Here is a 20754-nt window from a genome sequence, read left to right as displayed (position 1 = left end):
AGTGGTGTGATTCAGAAGAGAAAGAGATTACTATGCCTTTGAATTGTTAGAGGAAGCTTTGTGAAACAACTGAACCTTGAACTTGGCTGTGAAAGGTTTACAGAGATTGTATAGACAAGGAGGACAGAGTCATACATATAACCTGCTCAGAATATAGTGAGTGTGAAGTCTAGTTGAAGGTGGAAATTCATATAGAAGTCAGTGAGAGGTAAGTTTAGAAATAGTTTGAGGTCAGATGTTAGAGAGTCATAAAGAGCAAACTAAGTAGTTTGTACTTAAACTACCATAGTGTTCTAGGAGAGATGGCAAGGTATTGTGTGGTAGAAGAGTTATGCAATGAAATAAATTTGGGGAATGTGTACTCTCCCACCCTTGGATATATGTAATATGTCTTTAGTACATCAAAAGCAGAAACCACTTTTGCGGCTAAGCTTCATGTGGCTAAAAAAGTCTTTTTTTAAAAAAACTGAAACAGGTAAAAATCTTGTGAAACCCTGGTATTCTATAAAACATGTTTTGAGAAATGCTTCTGTATAGGTAATGGTAAGCCTTTGGATAGGTCTGAAAGAGCTATGACATGATTAAAGGGGGAATTTAGGGAGATTACTCTGGCAGTATGGATTTGGTTGCACATGATTATTCAGGAAGCTATTGCTACTGCAATAATACAGGCAAACGGTGCCAATCTGAAGTAATGGGTGGTAATAGTCTGTAAAAGATGCATACTTGCGAGGGGCATTTAGGGGAAAGAAATGATAACATGACTTTGACTAAATATGGGTGAATTAAAAATAGGGAGGGAAAGTCAGAGACAGGTGGAGGTCAGTAACGACGCAAACTATGACTTTCAGGCCCAATCTTCTAGTTCTTTGTGTTTCAAAAAAGAAAAGAGTGACAGTGCACAAAGTACAGCGTCAGGCCTGTTCTGAAACAAGTTTAAAAGAGTGTGTCTTGGGAATAATGGTCATCATCACCACGGCATACAAACTTAACTGTGATTTAGGACTAAAAGAGCAGAGTTCTGACCAAACCAGGTTGCTGGACCGTTGGGATTATACATATAGAGCCCACACAAACTGTATACTTATTAGTTGTACCTGTAAATTTAGGATTTTTGTTAAACCTCTCCCCACACAATTTTTGGCAGAGAACCAGTCTAGAGCAAGAGCCAACTCTATCTTGTTTATTTGAGGTTTTATTAACAATAATAACCTAAGAATGTTGGTAATTTTTATAGCATGTTTTTTAACACCTTTTGAACCACAGTCATGTTAGCAACCATCTGCTGGCCTAATGTTTAAAGGCACATACTAAGGAAACCAGTATTGGACAAAGAGAGAAATACTATATACATCTTTTAAAAATTATTTATTATTAAGTCATAATCATTCAAAAAAGAGAAAAAACCCAGCAACAACTCGAACATTTTCGGGAGTCATATTTCTTAATTGATGCTTTTATTCTGGCTGTAACTTTCTATTCTTTTCATTTTATACGCTTGCTGTCATTTGCCCATTTCTCTTCTGTGCTTGAGTGCATTTCCCTTTATCTTCTTCTATTGTATTTTTATTTATAGAAGACAAAGTACAATGTGATGCTTCTTATTACTTGCTAAATTCCTTGTTTACATGCTATATCCCTATTTTAATGTAGTTTTGGGATAAATTTACTGAAAATATTCAGTGCTTATATTTTCAGTTTTGAATTTATTCATATTGTGACAGTAATTGGTAGAAAACTGTTTCTCACAGCTGACAGGCCAAAAAAAAAAAAAAAAGCTTGGGGACAAAGCTAGCACATGCCAGAGTGCTGAGGACCCATCAGATATTTAAAGAAGTGGCATTTGTACTTGCATTATTTAAGCTACTGTTGAAAAGGGGATGGGAAGAGACCGTATTTGTAGCAAGTGTACTATAGAATTCATTTTCTAAAGTATCATGTTTTTGAAGAGGCATAACATCTATCAGGCATTTTATAAAGCACACAAAGCAAATAGATAATAGTTCTCAAAAAGAGCTAGAAATCATGAAAGTTGTTGTGACATAAACCTTTTTTTTAATCCCAAAATTCAAAGAAATATATTTACCTCCTAGAAAACAGTAATTAAGCTCAAGTTTCAAACTGAATGTGCATGAATAATTTTGTCATTTTTTTACCACAGAAATACTTTTTAGTAAACAGTACAAGTAAAGAAATAATTATATTTAACCTCTGTTTTTCCAATTAACTTAGATGTTAATTGTCAAACATCTAACAAACATGAAAAAAAAAAAAAGAAAGTTACAGCCAGAATAAAAGCATCAATTAAGAATATGACTCTTGAAAACAATGTTAGAGTTGTTGCTGGGTTTTTCCTCTTTTTTGAATGATTATGACCTAATTGTGGTTTGGGGGACTTTTCATAGACCTCAGAATTCCTCAAGAGATGGGATAGCTGGTTCTTTTGTTTCAGTGATTATGACTATATTTCTATTCTTTCTGGCAAGTATGAATAATTACATTCAATAAAAATCAAACAGCATCTTACTTATGGCTCATCAAAGAGAAAAACAACCTTGCCCTTAATTCTGATGAGATACATGGTGCTACAGGTAAAAACAGATGGAAGTGTCATCTCTACTTTATTTTGTCATTTTTCATACTATAGGATGAAATTTTGAAGGGTCATTGATATAGATCAAAATACAATAACTCTTTTGGACTTTGAGGATACTCTATTAAATCATCTCAGATCCACTGTTGAAATGAAGATTTCATTTCACCAGGGTATACAACCCCCTGGTGGCTCATTTTCATAATGTTCATGGGGTTCTCGAGGCAAGGATACTGAAGTGGTTTGCCATTCCCTTCTCCAATGATTCATGTTTTGTGAGAACTCCACCATGACCCATTTGGAAAATACCCTGATGCTTAGAAGGATTGAGGGCAGGAGGAGAAGAGAGTGACAGAGGATGAGATGGTTGGATGGCATCACTGACTCAAAGGACATGAGTTTGAGCAAACTCTGGGAGATAGTGAAGCCTAGCGTGCTGTAGTCCATGGGGTCGCAAAGAGTCAGATACCACTTGGCGACTGAACAACAACTGGTGGCTCAATTGTAAAGAATCTGCCTGCAATTCAGAAGACCGATTACAGTGTAGGAAACACAGGTTCAATCATTGGGTCAAGAAGGATTCCCTTCCTGTGAAGGAAATGGCAACCCACTCCAGTGTTCTTGCCTGGGAAATCCCATGGACAGAGGAGCCTGGCTGGCTACAGCCCATGGGGTCACAAGAGTTGGACACAACTCAGTGACTAAACCACCACCACCACCAACTGAACATGTTAAAAAAGTTTAAGTAGTTGTGAAATTGTCCTCTTGCCCTGGCTTCAACCAAGAACAAATTGTAAAACACTTTAACCTGAAGTTTATACAGTCTGATAAGTCTTTTTTTTTTTTTTCCTTTTTTTCCTCATACATGGTTAATGTAATGGGTTGAATAGTATCCCCCAGAAGTTCTTATCTGCCCAAAATAAGGTCTTTGCGTATGTAATTTGTTGAGGTGGGGTCCGACTAGAGTGAGCCCTAAATCCAATGACTAGTGTCTTACAAGAAGAGAAGAGAGCACAGAGGAAGAATGTCTTGTGAAGATGGAGGCAGAGACTGGAGTGATGCAGCTACAAGCCCAGAAATGTCATGGAATGCCAGTACCACTGGAAGAGGCAATGATGATATCTTCCCTAGCATCTCCAGAGGGAGCCTGACTCTGCCTGCACCTTGATTTTGGACTTCTAGCCTACAGAACTCTGAGAGAATAGATTTCTGCGTTTTTAATGTGTATTGATTTACTTTTGGCTGCGTTGAGTGTTAACTGCAGCGCGTGGAATCTTCGTTGCAGCACAGGGACTTAGTTGCCCTTGTGGCATGTGAGATCTTAGCTTCCGGAGCAGAGATCGAACCTGCATCCCCTGCATTGATAGGTGGATTCTTAACTACTGGACCACCAGGGAAGGTCCATTTCTCTGGTTTTAAACTACCCAGTTTGTGGTATTTTGTTATGGCAACCCTAGGAGGCCAAGACAGTATTCCTAACCATTCTCCTAAGAACATATGTTTTACTACTTACTTTTATATGTTTGTCTTATGTGCTATACTGTGAGGCCTTAAGGGTGAAACCAAGTTATACTCATCCATAGTATGCACATGATTCAATGTCCCCCAAATAGTTATCACATAAGTGTGATCACATAAGTGTGTGGACACTTATTTTTTAAGGTTCCCAAATGTATTCTTCATGAATAAATGTGTTATTTTTAAATTAGATTTGCATATTCGAGGAAGACAAGAGTATAAATAATCATAAGGATATTCTATATGGAAAAGGTTGGAGATAATTACCAGGCATAGGTTTCTATAGTTAGCAAAGGTATGCTAGCTGTTACTACCACTTTTAGATCCCATTCATATGAAAGATAAGATCTGAAATGAATTTTAAAGTAAATGAAATTTCTAAAGAGCTGTCAATCTGAATTTTCCAGAGAATATTCAGTTTGTCACAATTTTGCTTTAACATTATAGAGCACAACTGAAAATAAATGATTGCTTAACTATCAAAACTTCATCCAAAGTACAGATCACTGATAAAGATTAACATTTTAGTAAAAAGACTAAAATATGTAATTTAAAGTCATGGTATTTTATGAAGAACTGATATTCCAAAATAACATTCAAGGGGATAGATAAAATTTTTTAATTTTTACTCTTAAAGGATTGGTTTATAGCCTGAATTTCTAAGAAATGAAAAAAAGGTCAGTAAATAATATTCTTGTGTCTCAGTTTAAATTTATTCTCCTGTATAGAACAGTCTTATGGACTCTGTGGGAGAGGGAGAGGGTGGGAAGATTTGGGAGAATGGCATTGAAACATGTAAAATATCATGTATGAAACGAGTTGCCAGTCCAGGTTCGATGCACGATACTGCATGCTTGGGGCTAGTGCACTGGGACGACCCAGAGGGATGGAATGGGGAGGGAGGAGGGAGGAGGGTTCAGGATGGGGAACACATGTATACCTGTGGTGGATTCATTTTGATATTTGGCAAAACTAATACAATTATGTAAAGTTTAAAAATAAAATTAAATTAAAAAAAATAAATTTATTCTCCATTTGCTAGTATCATTTTTTTCTCAAAAAAAATGTCTGTCAAAACCTCTTTGATTGCGAGTAGTTTTAAATTGTCCCTTTGAGTGTTTTTCACCCAGTAGTTGAAATACTGCTAGTAGAGGCACTAATGACTCTTCTAGGCGCTTGTAGGTTGTTTTAACCTGTCTCAGGTTTTGGGTTTTTTCCCCATGAATTTTAACATACAGGAATTCCTAGTCTTTGTATATTGAATTCTCATCCTTCTTATAGAGACTGTAAGTTTAAGAAATACTAATTTAATTCACTACAGGAAATGGATCAGTACTAGAAAAAACAAAGAATGCCAATTTTAAAAATTGACAAATACTTAAATGTATATGTCTTTTAGCTACATAAACTAATAAATTATGAATTATAAGCAAAATTTAGTTTATCCAACCAGGTGAATATAAACATCTCTTGTAATGGCTAAATCTTTATATATAGATCTGTGGGTGGACACTCAAGTTATCTTCTACTAATTAGAAAAGGATCACTGATTTTAGTTAGTAGAGGATATCTTTTTAGATGTTTGTTCATTATGTTTTCTAGAGGAAAGAGATGGTTTTAAGGGCCACTTGGTAATTATCTTCTTTCTGCTTTTCAATGATGTTTTCACATTCCATAGATCAAAATAAAAATCTCTGTGGCCGCCATGGGCAAACCAGGTATCCTTCTTAAACTCTGACAGTTTCTCTGACATATCTTGTGACTGGATCATATGGGTAAAATTATCCATAATAATCTCAAATTAAAAATCTAGATATGAGCAAGTAGATTTGTAACTAATACGCTGGAATATATTTTTAGAAATATGTTTGTACTTTTGGACTTACTACTGTTATTCTAATACCCAAATGAACCCAGTAACCTTGATGGTACTATATTAACCATATAAGATTTTTACCTTTTGTTCAAAATTTGTTGTTGTGCATGCCTTCGAGCTCTGTCATGTCTGACTCTTTACGACCCTTTGGACTGTAGTCCTCTAGGCTCCTCTGTCTATGAGATTCTCCCATCTAGAATGCTGGAATGGGTTGCCATTTCCTCTTCCAGGGGATCTTCCCTATCCAGGGATCGGACTTGCGTCTCTTGCAGCTCCTGCATTGGCAGGTGGATTCTTTTACCACCGAGCTACGTGGGAAGTCCTTGAAATTTGTTGGTCTTTGATAAAGGAATCATTCTATGATTGTAATTTAAATTCCTCTTTAACTCAAGTGCTTATCATTAGCAAGCCAGTACCATAAATGATAGTATATATATATGCAGTGGATGCAGCTGTAAAAAATAACGAGGGCATGCTTTGTGTATTCATATTTTGTATAAAAAATTCCAATAGATATTACTTAATAAAATGGAAAATTGCAGAAATTTTGTAGAGTTAGCTATTTTTTTGTGGAAAAGCAAAAGGGGTAAAATTATATGTGTGTATATATGTATAAGATACGTGTGTGCGTGCGCGTGCATGCGTGTGTGTTAGTCTCTCAGTTCATGTCTGACTCTTTGTGACCCCATGGACTCTAGCCCACCAGGCTCTGTCCATGGAATTCTCCAGGCAATAATACTCGAGTGGGTTGCCATTTCCTTCTCCAGGGGATATTCCCAACCCAGGGATTGAACCTGAGTCTCCTACATTTCAGGCAGATTTTTTACTGTCTGAGCCATTGGGGAAGATGTATAACTTATGTATATATATATTAATATATATGTTGACTTTTATGTTGACTTTTGTGTGCACGAAAATAATTTCTAGAAGGATGAACTAATAAAAGGAAGTTGCCAGCTATGCAGCTATGTGTATGTGCAGAGATGAGCACTCAGCAAATAGGACTTATGTATAGTATATAACCTTTCTTTCTTATATTTGATCATTTTTTCTGTGTACCCCATCCCAATTCTGTGTATTCAGTGGAAATAATCATCTTTGGGACCTCAATGTTGGTAGTAAATCCAATGTAGCCCTACCAAAAGCAATTTATATATAGAAGGATGCCTTCTCTGTAGATAGTCTTTTAGAGAAGGATGTGTTAACCTAAGTAAGAAATAATTCTCCAAATTAAGTAGTGTCCATCTGCAGGAATTGTTACAAGTTGTTTGTACTTTGGGAGAAGGCAACGGCACCCCACTCCAGTACTCTTGCCTGGAAAATCCCATGGACAGAGGAGCCTGGTGGGCTGCAGTCCATGGGGTAGCAAAGAGTCAGACACGACTGAGCGACTTCACTTTCACTTTTCACTTTCGTGCGTTGGAGAAGGAAATGGCAACCCACTCCAGTGTTCTTGCCTGGAGAATCCCGGGGAAGATGGAGCCTGGTGGGCTGCCATCTGTGGGGTCGCACAGAGTTGGACACGACTGAAGTGACTTAGCAGCAGCAGTTTGTACTTTGGATATCAGCATTTTGTTCTTATATTTTTACCTTTTTTTTCTAATTATGAAAGTAATAAAAAAATAAAAGTAATATAAACATCAAAAGTTTACCATAGTCCTTCCTCAACCCGTTGAAATAACTACATTCAGTTTTCAATTGGTTAAACATCCAGTTTTTTCTTTGGTCTTTTGACTTTGTTTAATAGTATTTTTTTTCTTCTTTTTTGCTCCCTAGAAGTTTTTTTAGAAAGAAAAATATATAGCACTTTTCTTAAAAGTTTCTGAGTTATTTATCATTTATAGAAAGGCCTTTCCAAATTCAATAATATATAATAATTGTAAGGGATCAATCCAATAAGATATAATAATTGTAAGTACATATGCACTAACATAGGACCATTTAATACATAAAACAAAGATTAAATAATATAGAGAAAGTGACAAATATAAAGGGAGGAAGGGAAAAGTTGTTTCTTTGAAAAGGTAAACTGATAAACCTTGAGCCAGATTCATAGTAATAGTAGGAGATTTTAACACCCCGTTTACATCAATAGATTATCCAGAAAGAAAATCAATATGGAAATATTGGCTTTAAATGACACATTAGCTCAAATAGACTTAATAGATATATAGAGAACATTTCATCCAAAAGAAGCTGAATATACATGTTTTTTTCCAGATGCACACACTGAGAAATGAACACATCTCAGTGTCACAAGCTAGTCCACAAAACAAAACTCAGTAAATTTAAGACTGAAATCATATCAAGTATCTTTTCCAACCACAACACTATGTCCCTGGAAATCAACTGAAAAAAAAAAAAACACAAACATGTGGAGACTAAACAATATGCTACTAAACAACTGATGGATCACTGAAGAAATCAAAGAAAAAATAAAAAAGTATCTAGAGATGAAGGAAAGCGAAAACACAATGATCTAAAACCTATGGGACACAGCAAAAGCAGTTCTAAGAGGGAAGTTTATACAATACAAGCTTACCTTAGGAAATAAGAAAAATCTTAAATAACCTAACTTTACACCTAAAGCCACTAGATAAAGAAGCAAACAAAAACCAAAGTTAGTAAAAGGAAATAAAACATAAAGATCCAAGCAGAAATAAATGAAATAAAACAATAGAAAAGATCAGTGAAACTAAAAGCTGGCTCTTTGACAAGATACACAAATCTGATAATAAAAGAGAGAGGGTCCAAATCAATAAAATTGAAATAAAAGAGAGGAAGTTTCAAATAATACCACAGAAATACAGAGAATCATAACAGATTACTGTGAATAATTATGCATAATAAAATAGACAATTTATAAGTGGATAAATTTTTAGAAACATATACTATTCCAAGACTGAACCAGAAAGAAAATATGAACTGACCAAGTATCAGTAACGAAACCGAATCAATAATTTTAAAAATCTCCAACCAAACAAAAGTCCAGGACTCAGAGCATGTGAAAGTTTGCATAATCCCTTTAAGAGTGGAGTCTGTGCTTCCTGCAGCTTTCCAGCTGTTCTGTACACAAGCCCCATTGGCCTTCAAAGCCAGATGTTTGGGGGCTCATCTTCCCAATGCAAGACCCCCAGGCAAGGGAGTCCAATATGGGCTCAGACCCTTTGCCCCTTGAGGAGAACCTCTACATTTGTGATAATTCTCCCATTTGTATGTTGCCTACCAAAGTGTGTGGGAGTGTACTCCCATATCTCTACCCCTCCTTCCTGTTTCTTTGTGGTTCCTTCTTTATGTATTTAGTTGTTGACAGTCTTTTCTGCTAGTTTTCGGGTTGTTGTCATAAGTCATTGCTCTGTAAATAGTTGCAATTTTGATGTTTGTTTAGAGGAAGTGAGCTCAGGGTCTTCCTTCTCCATCTTGGCCACCTTACCTTTGATCTTCCTACCAAGTTTTCTGAAATGCTTCTTTGATCCTGAAGTCACTAGACTCTGCAGGACTCCAGGCAAATTTGAACTTCAGTGTGTCAGAATTTCCCCTTGCCTACTACTCCCCTTCAACAGCAAAATAAGTTCAGTATAAAAAACTCTTTATTTGATTTGTAGTATGATTTTTAAACTATAATCAGCCAACAGAATAATTTATAATAACAATAATAGCTAATACATCTAATACTAAGTGCCAAGTACTATTCTTAGTACTTTATATACAGGCACTAAATTATCCTGTTACTGTATTTTATCTTATTTTTCCTATTTTATACTTTGGCCACCTCATGTGAAGAGTTGACTCATTGGAAAAGACTCTGATGCTGGGAGGGATTGGGGGCAGGAGGAAAAGGGGATGACAGAGGATGAGATGGCTGGATGGATGGCATCACCGACTCAATGGACATGAGTCTGAGTGAACTCCGGGAGTTGGTGATGGATAGGCTGGTGTGCTGTGATTCATGGGGTCGCAAAGAGTCGGACACAACTGAGCGACTGAATTGAACTGAAAAGTGGGCACAGGGAATTTAAGTAATACTAAATTATATAACCTGGCAAATTTCAGAGCCACATGGTCTGGCTCCCACGACTGTGCTCTTAACCAATTGCCTTGTTGTTGCTCAGTCGCTAAGTCGATTCCAACTCTTTGTGACACCATGGACTGCAGCACACCAGGCTTCCCTGTCCTTCACTGTCTCCCAGAGTTTGCTCAAACTCATTTCCATGAGTTAGTGATGACATCCAACCATCTCATCCTCTGTCACCCACCTTCTCTTGAGAGTGTGAAAATGTTAGTTGCTCAGTTGTGTCTGATTCTTTGTGACCCCATGGACTGTAGCCCGCCAGGCTCCTCTGTCCATGGGATTCTCCAGCAAGAACTCACTCCCATGGAGTGAGTTGCCATTCTCTTCTCCAGGGGATCTTCCCCACCCAGGGGTCAAACCTAGGTCTCTTTCATTGCAGATAGATTCTCTACCATCAGAGCTATGAGGGAAGCCAAGGATGGGATACGAACCCAAAAGTGAAAGTTGCTCAGTTGTGTCTGACTCTTTGCGATCCTATGGACTGTAGCCTGCCAGGCTGCTCTGTCCATGGGATTCTCAAACAAGAGTACTGGCTGCTGTACTGCTGCTGCTGCTGCTGCTAAGTCACTTCAGGGATGTCCGACTCTGTGCGACCCCATAGATGGCAGCCCACCAGGCTTCCCATCCCTGGGATTCTCCAGGCAAGAACACTGGAGTGGGTTGCCATTTCCTTCTCCAACGCATGAAGGTGAAAAGTGAAAGTGAAGTTGCTCAGTCGTGTCTGACTCTTAGCAACCCCATGGACTGCAGCCCACCAGGCTCCTCTGTCCATGGGATTTTCCAGGCAAGTGTACTGGAGTGGGGTGCCATTGCCTTCTCCAAGAGTACTGGAGTGGGTAGCAATTCCCTTCTCCAGGGGATCTTCCTGAACCCAGGACTGAACCAGCGTTTCCTGCACTGCAGGCGTTCTTTACAGTCTAAACCACCATGGAAGTCCCCCGCAATTCTCTTGCCTTCAGTCTTTCCCAGCATCAGGGTCTTTTCCAGTGAGTCAGCTCTTCACATCAGATGGCCAAAGGATTGGAGCTTCAGCTTCAGCATCAGTCCTTCCAATGAGTATTCAGGCTTGATTTCCTTTAGGATTGACTGGTTTGATCTTGCAGTCCAAGGGACTCTCAAGAGTCTTCTCCACCTAAAGAAACAAAAGACCTATATATAGAAAACTAATGGATAAGAAAGCTGTGGTACATATACACAATGGAGTATTACTCAGCCATTAAAAAGAATACATTTGAATCAGTTCTAATGAGGTGGATGAAACTGGAGCCTATTATACAGAGTGAAGTAAGCCAGAAAGAAAAACACCAATACAGTATACTAACGCATATATATGGAATTTAGAAAGATGGTAACAATAATCCTGTGTACGAGACAGCAAAAGAGACACTGATGTATAGAACAGTCTTATGGACTCTGTGGGAGAGGGAGAGGGTGGGAAGATTTGGGAGAATGGCATTGAAACATGTAAAATATCATGTATGAAATGAGTTGCCAGTCCAGGTTCGATGCACGATACTGGATGCTTGGGGCTGGTGCACTGGGACGACCCAGAGGGATGGAATGGGGAGGGAGGAGGAAGGAGGGTTCAGGATGGGGAACACATGTATACCTGTGGCGGATTCATTTTGATATTTGGCAAAACTAATACAGTTATGTAAAGTCTAAAAATAAAATAAAATAAAAAAAAAAAAACAAAAAACTATAAAACACTGATGAAAGATATCAAAGAGGACACAAATAGATGGGAAAATGCACCATGTTCATGGATTGGAAGAATCAATATAGTGAAAATGAGTATACTACCCAAAGCAATCTGTAGATTCAGTGCAATGCCTATCAAGCTACCAACAGTATTTTTCACAGAACTAGAACAAATAATTTCACAATTTGTATGGAAATACAAAAAAACCTCGAATAGCCAAAGCAATCTTGAGAAAGAAGAATGGAACTGAAAGAATCAACCTGCCTGACTTCAGGCTATATTGCAACGCTACTGTACCATACCAGACAGTATGGTATTAGCACAAAGACAGAAATATAGATCAATGGAACAAAATTGAAAGCCCAGAGATAAATCCACACACCTATGGACACCTTATCTTTGACAAAGGAGGCAAGAATATACAATGGAGAAAAGACAATCTCTTTAACAAGTGGTGCTGGGAAAACTGGTCAACCACTTGTAAAAGAATGAAACTAGAACACTTTCTAACACCATACACAAAAATAAACTAAAAATGGATTAAAGATCTAAACGTAAGACCAGAAACTATAAAACTCCTAGAGGAAAACATAGGCAAAACAGTCTCCGACAGAAATCACAGCAGGATCCTCTATAACCCACCTGCCAGAGTAATGGAAATAAAAGCAAAAATAAACAAATGGAACCTAATTAAACTTAAAAGCTTTTGCACAACGAAGGAAACTATAAGCGAGGTGAAAAGACAGCCTTCAGATGGAAGAAAATAATAGCAAATGAAGCAACTGACAAAGAATCTCAAAAATATACAAGCAACTCCTGCAGCTCAATTCCAGAAAAATAAACAACCCAATCAAAAAAATGGGCCAAAGAACTAAACAGACAGTTCTCCAATGAAGACATACAGATGGCTAACAAACACATGAAAAGATGCTCAACATTACTCATTATCAGAGAAATGCAAATTAAAACCACAATGAGGTACCATCTCATGCAGTCAGAATGGCTGCTATCCAAAAGTCTACAAACAAACTCTGGAGAGGGTGTGGTGAAAAGGGAACCCTCTTACACTGTTGGTGGGAATGCAAACTAGTACAGCCACTATGGAGAACAATGTGGAGATTCCTTAAAAAACTGGAAATAGAACTGCCATATGACCCAGCAATCCCACTGCTGGGCATACACCTAGGAAACCAGAATTGAAAGAGATCACGCATACCCCAGTGTTCATCTCAGCACTGTTTATAATAGGCAGGACATGGAAGCAACCTAGATGTCCATCATGAGATGAATGGATAAGAAAGCTGTGGTACATATACACAATGCAATATTGCTGCTGCTGCTGCTAAGTCGCTTCAGTCGTGTCCGACTCTGTGCAACCCTATAGATGGCAGCCCACCAGGCTCCCCAGTCCCTGGGATTCTCTAGGCAAGAACACTGGAGTGGGTTGCCATTTCCTTCTCCAATGCATGAAAGTGAAAAGTGAAAGGGAAGTCGTTCAGTCGTGTCCAACTCTTAGCAACGCGATGGACTGCAGCCTACCCGGCTCCTCCGTCCATGGGATTTTCCAGGCAAGAGTACTGGAGTGGGTTGCCATTGCCTTCTCCAATGGGATATTATTCAGCCATTAAAAAGAATACATTTGAATCAGTTCTAGTGAGTTGGATGAAACTGGAGCCTATTATACAGAGTGAAGTAAGTCAGAAAGAAAAACACCAATATAGTATACTAACACATATATATGGAATTTAGAAAGATGGCAACAATAACCCTATATGCGAGACAGCAAAAGAAACACAGATATATTGAACAGTCTTTTGCAGTCTGTGGGAGAAGGTGAGGATGGGATGATCTGAGAGAATAACTTTGAAACATGTATATTATTATATATGAAACAGATTGCCAGTCCAGGTTTGATGCATGAGACAGGGTGCTCAGGGCTGGTGCACTGGGATGATCCAGAGGGATGGGATGGGGAGAGAGGTGGGACAGGGGTTCAGGATGGGGAACACATGTACACCCATGGCTGATTCATGTGAATGTATGGCAAAAACCACTACACTATTGTAAAGTAATTAGCCTCCAATTAAAATAAATAAAAAAAAATCATACTCAAAATTTAATGAAAAAAGAGTCTTCTCCAACACCACAGTACTTGCAGTTTAAAAAAAAAATCTTTTATTCAGCATATGTTTTTCAGCTTAACTGGTGTCAAGGTCATATTAGTTATTTGTAGAGACCTGCAAAGTAAAACACTGCCATAAGTTTTTGAGATGAGGGTTGAGCTCAGTAATTTCTGAACCAACCGTGCTTTGCACTAGGCGCGCACTTCCTGTGGACCTCAGTGCTGTAACAGCCGCGTTTTTCTCTCTGATGTTTCATGTTGTTTAAACCATGATGAGAACCTTATCTTTGTCAGCTAGGATTATAACCTGCCACAGAGCCCACAGCCTAAAAAAGGATCGACCCAACTATTCCCAGTTGGGTTTCCTCTGAGGTATTAAGGACAGGAAAAGTAAAAGGAGTAAAATGGAGTGTCTGGTGGTGCCGTGTTTGCCTAGGGGCAGCTTAAGTGGCATTTACGTAAGGGTGAATACTGTCGCTATGGTGAAGGGAAAGTCTTTCGAGCCGTTTATCAGTGATTTTATAGTTCTCATTTCATGGAGGATGGAATAAAAGAACAAAGAAAGTTTACTTTCAAAGTGATTTATTAAACATGAAGTGAAAAAAACAAGATAAACTTGTTTATTTTCATATTCTTCCTTTTAAAATGGCATTCTTATTATTGACCCATGAATTCATTTCTCTTTCATATCACAAATTTAAGTGTGTATCTGAATGAGACCTAGCCAGTTCTAATATATTTTTAAACTCCTGATATGTTCTGGAGCTAACTTTGAGAATTCATTCCCTTGGATTTTTTTTCCCCCCTTTACGATTTGGAGAGTTTGGAAATTATGTTTGGATGACTTTCAACTGAGGAGATATGTTTCCTTGTTTATCCATTTTAAGTAAAAAAAAAACAAAAAAACAGAAATATTCATATCATTTCTTACAGAATAACTCAGTGTCAAATTATTTTTGTATCCCAGGGTTAGTGCTTACTCAGATTAAACTTTTTGGAAAGGAGACTGAGTTAAAAATGTGGATGCTGTTTAATATGATAGGGTACCTTGAACTATTTCAAAGGCATGGACAGGTTTTGTTTTTGTATGAAGTGAAGAATGAGGCATTGGAGTTATAAGCTTAAGATTCTTGTTGGATAAATGAATTTTCCTAAGGGTAAGGGTAATGGAAATGTTTAATAATTTGCATTGAGAAGTTAATGTTACCAAGACTGTCTCCCAAGGCAGCCCTCTTCAACCCATTATACCTGGTCTAATCACCTTATTTCTCAATGTCAGAAAACTTGATCTTGACCCTAACACCTGAATAAGAGTTCTTCCTGTAACCTTTGTGTTTTTTCCTTGAAGACATTGTAGTGGAGAAGTATCATTCCTCATTCTTCTTTGTGATTTAGATGTTTCTCATTCTTTTGCTAGAAGCAATGAGGCAGTGCAAAATATCATCTTTGAGACTGTAAGGACGTCAAAGTCTGACTAGAGTGGATTAAGATGGGCGATTTGGGAGAGGAGTGGTGGCAGAAGAACATTCACAATCGGATCTGCTTTTTCAGGCTTTGTCGGTTGCATGTCAAAGTTGCTTTTGACATAACATGCAAGTGAAACTATCCGTCCCTACCATCTCTATGTGGAAGCCAGTTCAGTTCAGTTCAGTTGCTCCGTTGTGTCTGACTCTTTGCAACGCTATGGACTGCAGCACGCCAGGCTTTCCATGGACAGAGGAGCCTGGTGGGCTACAGCCCATGGGGTTGCAAAAGTAAGACACAACTTAGCGACTAAACCTCCACCACAACAAAAGTCATCACAACAACAATCATCAAATTTGGTATTTGAAAGCCACAGAGTATGTGAGATGCCTGGAGAAAGGGATGTAATGGATGGCTGTTTCCGGAAATGAAACAAGAAAGTAAGGGAACCCTGATACTATCCATTCATATTCAAAGAGAGAAAAGCAAAAGATGAGGTGCAATTTTAGGCCCTCCTTCAGCTCTGTGGTATATTTTTAAATATAAGCCAAGGTATATTTTTAAAGCCTATTCATACTAATCTACAAAATTAAGCATTTTAGATTTATATCAGAATTTTGTATTCTTTGTAATATATATAGAAAGGATATTAATCTGGCAATTTTAAAGATCAAGTTTATCCCTGTGGTATTACATCCTCTAATTATATACTATTTGAGTCAATATATTCAAGTAGCCCTTTATTAAAAATAATATAAATAGGTCACAAGAGGACATAGTTATTTTTTATAAACCCACTTTTCCTTGTTACAAAGAGTTTCCTTTATTAAGAAAGATTAAAAGAAAAAAAATCACTTCTAGGTAAAAAGTTGTTTTTAGTCCATGTAATTTAGGATCTCATCAAGTACTAAAAAGTTATTTGAGAAATAAAACATGGGAGGGCAGGAGAAGGGGACGACAGAGGATGAGATGGTTGGATGGCATCACCGACTCAATGGACATGGGTTTGGGTGGACTCCAGGAATTGGTGATGGACAGGGAGGCCTGGCGTGCTGCTGTTCATTGGGTTGCAAACAGTCAGACACGACTGAGCGACTGAACTAAACTGATTTATCCTCTATCAGCGCTAACTGTGTTCTTGACAAGAAGTATTGAGTGTACCCAAACTTACATTTAGTTTTATAGAGTAGTTTAACTATTTTGGTTGTACATTTGTTGACATTAAAGGGTGATAGGAAATGGTATATGCACAGGCTTTGAAGTCATGCAGACCAGAATTTAAATTCCATGTTCTGTACTGAGAAATTGTGTGACCTTGATCCAAGTTTATGTTTAAGTGGCATTTAGTTAATTCACACTGTTGTCAATGATCACCTCTGTATAGTTTGATGACATTTTCTGAGGGCACTTTTTTAACCTAATGCGTAAAGTCTTTGAATGAATAATGATGAAATAAGTTTATATTCCTTGGTTTTTAAGAGCTTTAAGAAACGGCTTGATGATGATTCTAGTATGATCTCCCAAATTTCCTTTCAGTTCTAGCTTATTTTAAAATTATATTGTTAAAATTTGGAGATATGAGTAACATGCAACCTAAACATTCTTGTGCCAACCAGCTTTCTATTTGCCTGGCATGGAATATTGACTGTCTGCGATAAGCAGAAGATACTGTGTTTATACATAAAGGAGTTTGTAATTCACTTGGAGGAAAAGCTACAGATGAAATATATAGAAAAACATGCTCGTTCTTACTTCTGTGATAAGCCCCAGACCTTTTAAATGTGTCCATTCACTTCCTTTCAGGAGACCATGTCTTAGTTACCAGAAGCTGAAGAACTGTCATTACAGGGCTACATAATCTGTAAATTTTATATACATATGCTTGCACATACATGCATGTACATACACATACATATATGTATGCAATTATGGTAAAACACAAATAACATAAAATTTTCTATCTTAGCCAGTTTTAAGTGCACAACTTAGTAGTGTTAAGCACATTCACATTGTTTTACATCCAGTCTCTAAAACTCTTCATCTTGAAAACCTGAAACTCTATACCCATTAAACAACAACTTTCCTTCCCCATTTGTTCCCGTCAACCACCGTTCTGTTTTCTATTTCTATGAACACAGAAGAAAGTAGGCACCTCATACAAGTAGAATCATACAGTGTTTGTCTTTTTGTGACTGGTTTGTTTCACTTAGCATAATGTCATCAAGGTCCTTCCATGTTGTAGCATTTGTCACAATTTCCTTCCTTTTTAAGGCTGAATAATATTGAATCGTTATCTATATGCCACAAATGTTGCTTATCTGTTAATCTGTCAATGGGCTCTTGGGTTGTCTCCATCTTTTGTCTGTTGTAAGTGGTACTGCTGTGAGCATGGGTGTACACATATCTCTTCAAGACTCTGCTTTCAGTTCTTTTGCTTATATGCCCAGAAGTAAAATTCTGGATCACATGATAATTCCACTTTTAACTTTTTTGAGGCGCATCGTACACTTTTCCATAGCAGCTGTACAGATTTACATTCCCACCAGCAGTGCACAAGGGTTCCGTTGTGTCCACATCCTTGCTGACACTTGTTATTTTCTTTTTTTTTTAATAGTAGATATCTTAATAGGTGTGAGATATAGTAGTATAATTTAAGCCAAGCTTTAACACAGAGAACATTATTATGGAATATACAATCTTGTTTCGAGATCATGGCAAAAGTCTAAATTTGAATATTGTGCCAGTTGACTCTTTTATACTCCATTATACTCCACAGTTTTGGGTACCATATTTGTGTGTGTGTGTGGTATGTGTGTGGGTGCTAAGTCGCTTCAGTTGTGTCCGACTCTGCGGCCCTATGGGCTGTAACCCACCAGGCTCCTCTGTCCATGGGATTCTCCAAGCAAGAATACTGGTGTGGGTTGCCATGCCCTCCTCCAGGGGATCTTCTCTACCCAAGGTCAAATCCACATCTCTTATGTCTCCTGCATTGGCAGGTGGGTTCTTTACCACTAGCGCCACCTGGAAAGCCCAGTGTGTGATATAGCATAGAGCATTTTCTCTCTTATAGTTGTCTCTCTGTATTGTAGTCAATCTCTGTTCTTAACCATTTGACCCTTGAGACCACCAGTATGTTTCAGATCAGTAATAGCCAAAGAGCCAAAGTTGTTACTATCATACTGAGAACTGTACATACAGAATGTCTTGGTGTCCCTTCCGGAATGTGAGGCCATTAGATTGATGTGAGTCATGGTGAAATCATGCTGGCACCGCTGAACCAGACTGTGAGTGTTTTGAACCTTCTTCTCTTTCTCCCATATATAGCAAAGTCTTTGACCTATGTATTTGCGTGTGTGTTTATATAAATATATGTTTATTATTATAACTATTTTCTATTTAGATTTTTTTTTGTAAATGAGGTGAGGAATTTTGATTCTTGCTTTTACGAAAAATACATGGAGTAGAATCTTTAGGTTTTGTATACAAAGAGTGATAGAGTTGTGACACAATAAAACTGTTTTATAAGATAATTCTCTTCCTTCTGGAGAAGACATGAGATTGAGGACTCAAAGAAAAAGACATAAAATCGCAGTGAAAGGAGAGAGGAAAATCAGCATGAGGGGAAAGTGGAGCCAGGTATAAGGCTCTCACATAAACTCTCGTTACCTGCACATTTTCTAAGAGTGAACCACAAATGTAACTCTGGGCTTTATAGCAGCAAATTCAAATGGAGAAAGCCTTCCAGTCAGAACTTCACAGTGGCTATGAGATCAATCATCTAAACAACTATCTTGGAGGAATATGACTAATTTTTAGTTTACAAAAATGAAAATAGCCTCCTTTTGCTTTTATTTCTTAAAAAATGCATGTTTCTTATTTTAAAAAAGCCAACCAATCAAAAAAGTACAAAGTTTCTCTTGTAATTACCCCGCTGGAGAATCCCAGGGACGGGGGAGCCTGGTGGGCTACCGTCTATGGGGTCGCACAGAGTCGGACACGACTGAAGCCACTTAGCAGCAGCAGCAGCAGAGATAATTTGTGAACATTCTGCTGAGCTTCTTGGTGGTCTGTCCAGAAAAGGAAACAAAGTTGGTCACACAGTTCATACTGGCTGATGTACTTTCCCAATAATATAAGTGCTTGTAAATTTTTCTGCACCATCAATAATAACGCTGGGTTAGTGTTGTTAATTTTTCCTAGTCCCGTAAAAGAAAAATGACATTCATTTTCTATTATCCTCAGTACTCATATCTGATGTGAGTCTCCCAGGGTTTTCCTATGTAGGTATTATACAGTGTAATGAACAGGTGTCTTTTACAGCATCACTTGATTGATTTGATACCTTTTTTTCCTGAAGTATTTCTTATAATTGCATTAAAATATGGGTAGTGGTGTTTCACCAGATTTTTAATTCAGTAAAAACAGTTTTGAGTAATTAGAAGGAGGGACAAGATAGGTGAAGTGGATTAAGAGGTAGAAACTACTAGATATAAAATAGGTTACAAAAATGTAACGTGCAGCACAGTGAATGTAGCCAATATTTTTATATGGAATAAAATCCTTAAAAATAACATCACTGTGTTGTACACCTGAAACTAATATTTTGAGTCAACCATAATTCAGTTAAAAAGTGGGGGGAAGTTTCTCTGTGGGCCAAAATGACATGGTCTGGTATTCTGTTTCTTTGGGTTTGTTTTTTTTTTTTGAGCTGAAAGGTCTGGGTGTCATTTATTGATAGTAATTTACATAAATGTCTTCTTCCCATGGTCATTTCTTTCAAGGCACAGGCACAGAGCCCTCTAGAAGGACAGTCTCTGAACCAGGGAGACAGGAACACTGGATGCACACGACTTTGGCAGGCCCGTGCAGCCCTGGGCAGATGCAATCCTTCAAGCTGGAAATCCACCGGGTATTTGAGACACAAAGGTGGGAGGTAGAAAGGAAGGCCACAGGACTCTCGTCTCAGTCCAGGCCTGCTCTCACTATCCAAGTCCATTCCAGGACTCTGGGGAGCGCAGCAGATCAGGCCCACCCACCTTCACGGGGGCAGATTCTTCAGTCTGTGCTGTTTGTACACACCTGCCTCCTCTGGTCCCGCAGTTAAAGAGCATCAGCTTTATGGTAAGAGAAGGATCGCTTCCTCTCTGACCTTCCCCAGCACCTCTCTTCAGCTGGGTCTGTGCAGGAACCACTGGAGAAATCTGAGGCCTGTGTTCCCCGTTCATCTGTGTGTGCCATTTCCCTCAAGTCCTGCATCAAGGGTTGGTTGGAGGCTACAAGTTTACTTGCTGAGTCCCAGCTTGTCACACACAAAGCCCTGCCTTTCTTCTGCCAGTTGCCAGTGCCTGGGCTGGAGTACCAGCCGGCCCCAAAGACAGGAGCCAAGCTGGTCTGTGTAAGTACTTGG

At 38.2% G+C, this 20754-nt stretch overlaps 1 protein-coding gene across 7 annotated transcripts in view; it reads left to right on the top strand.

The window, feature by feature from the left end:
• Positions 1-20754, top strand: part of NDUFAF2 (NADH:ubiquinone oxidoreductase complex assembly factor 2) — a 185225-nt gene that overhangs the window by 71722 nt on the left and 92749 nt on the right. The window lies entirely within an intron of this gene.

The sequence above is a fragment of the Bubalus kerabau genome, chromosome 18, assembly GCF_029407905.1.
Source record: "Bubalus kerabau isolate K-KA32 ecotype Philippines breed swamp buffalo chromosome 18, PCC_UOA_SB_1v2, whole genome shotgun sequence".
NCBI classification, from domain to species: Eukaryota; Metazoa; Chordata; class Mammalia; order Artiodactyla; family Bovidae; genus Bubalus; species Bubalus kerabau.
The sequence above is the reverse complement of the archived record's forward strand: the minus strand, read 5'-3'. Positions and strand labels throughout refer to the sequence as shown.